General features: G+C 35.3%; 1 long non-coding RNA gene across 1 annotated transcript; it reads right to left on the bottom strand.

Moving 5' to 3' along the window:
* Positions 1-1,335: 1,335 nt before the first annotated feature.
* LOC141652038 (uncharacterized) lies at positions 1,336-1,984 on the bottom strand. The gene is made up of 2 exons (XR_012546948.1): positions 1,701-1,984; positions 1,336-1,614 (listed from the first exon to the last, which is right to left on the bottom strand). It is a non-coding gene; the product is annotated as an uncharacterized LOC141652038 (long non-coding RNA).
* Between the last annotated feature and the right edge of the window lie 327 nt (positions 1,985-2,311).

Genomic DNA, 2,311 nt, shown 5'->3' on the forward strand with positions numbered 1-2,311 from the left:
GTGAACGACTATGATTCCATCATAGTAATTCCACTTTCATCATCATGAATAAGCCATTCAACTTTGTTGATGTTAAACAGATACGAAAGAACTTATCTTCATAAGACTCTCAACTCTATGCCAATTTACTCTCACATAGATTCAAAATCTAGAATACTTTGCATCCCTTTCCAAGTCTTCCAATTACTCTTACCAGAAGAGATCATTGGTATATTATTCTCAATAAGTAATATGTTATCAACATATATGACATGGAGAAACAATTCTAGCTCCCACTTAACTTCATGTATATCATGATTCTTCAATCATGTGAATGAAACAATTCACTATAATCACATGAACGAAAAGTATAATCCTTTAATGCTAGCTTAAGATCATCTTGTGATCACTTAAGATAGCTACGCATAATATGTTAGGATTCTTAGATCTTCATCTAATCTTTTGTATTTTAAACACTTCCTTCTCTAAATTCCCATTTTAGAAAAGCGAAATTTTATTTGCCATTCTTCATTTAATGAAATGTGGCAATCCCTAACACAATTTATCTTGATCAACATCTTCATGTAAGTCTTATGCATTTGTGTTCTCTGGAGCTCTATTTACTTTTGAGGAGACCCGCGCCTTAGAGTAAATCTACTCTTGAGTTACAATTTTTGGATTGTAATGCTTCGGCTCGTATGTATGATGGTCATGATCCTATCACTTTCACAAAGTAATATTTTTTAAACAATAAGACATGTGCGATAAACTCCCACTGAACTATACTTCTAATCTATCTTCATAGACTATAGTTCATCTACACTCCAACTCTATAATTCTATTACTTTCACAAAGTAACATTTCAACTATTAGAGATGTTTGTGACGATACAATCTTCTCCCACTCTATTTCTCAGAAATACACCTAATTTCTAGAGAGATAGCTTTGTGAGTCATAAACATATATATTTGACGGAGTATTAGTGTTTATCTAGATTATGTATTAGCTTTCAAAAGTCCATCCCAAATATGGAAGCTTGATACACGTAATATGGCAGTCTCATCCATGTAATTTGGTTTAATAGACTCTCTATTCTAGGTATCTCACGGTTGACCATCCAATTAGAATAATATGTCCATTTGGTATCGTGAATTCCCTACTTGATGAATTCAAAAACTCATTACAACTTTAGAATTGATCTTATATAAATAAGTTGTTACTTTAAGTAACAAAGACATAAGGAGAATCAGATTCATAGCTTATGGACATATAATGATCCCATCATCATAATCGTCTACTTGATCAATTTAAGTTGTTTATCTAATGTTTCTCTACGCAAGTAATTAATGATGATGATTTTAGAACAAACAACATAATAAAACAAGTGATTTGGGTTGAAAACCAAATCACCAATATCCAAAATACAACCCGTGTTTAAAGGATACAAACCAATTTCCAAGTCACACGAGGAAATCAAAATAGTTCTAAAAACATGAAATTCATCATAAAATTAAAGACAAAGCAAATTTAAAAGCCAAGCTTCCATTGATTCATCACCATGGTCGGCTACTCTAGCTTCCCTCGTGATCCTCTAGACTTGCTTCTCCTTGCCTTTGTCCTTGCTAGGAGGGGGCCCTATTTACAATAAAAAGGGTAATTATCACAATTTGTATCACATACTAATTGAGATTGAAACATAAAAGATAGGGATATTTATATACCTACTGGAATAACCTTTCCAGCTTTGATGTCGCCAAGATATTTGGAACAGTTTCTCTTCCAATGTCCAACTCCACAACAATAGTGGCACTTGTCCCCGGAGGGGGCACTGTACTTGGGCTTGGAGGAGCTTGCTTCATAAGTCTTAGCTATGTTCCTGTTGGGAGTTCGCTTCTTTCCCTTTTTCCCGCTTTTCTTGAAAGTTCCCTTGCTCTTTTGATTAACATTGAGCACATCTTTGGTGGTGCTAACACTTAGCCCCATGTCCCTTTCGGCTTGCACAAGCATTTTGTGCAGCTCATCAAGAGAAACCTTCTTATCTTGCATATTAAAATTCACCCGGAATTGAACATATGCTTTGATTTTGTTTAGGGAATGAAGAATTCGATCAATCACGAGTTCATCGGGAATTTCCACCTTATGCATTTTCAAGGTCTCAACATGCTCCATCAGCTTGAGCACATGTGGGCTCACCTTTTGGCCCTCTTTGATGTTAAGATCAAAGAATGCGGAAGCCGCCTCATATTGAATGACCCTAGGAGCTAGTGAAAACATGTTCACAAGCTTCATGTAGATCTCATGAGCGGTGCTAATCTTTATAGCACTTCGTTGG

Source organism: Silene latifolia, chromosome 4 (assembly GCF_048544455.1).
Source record: "Silene latifolia isolate original U9 population chromosome 4, ASM4854445v1, whole genome shotgun sequence".
NCBI lineage: Eukaryota > Viridiplantae > Streptophyta > Magnoliopsida > Caryophyllales > Caryophyllaceae > Silene > Silene latifolia.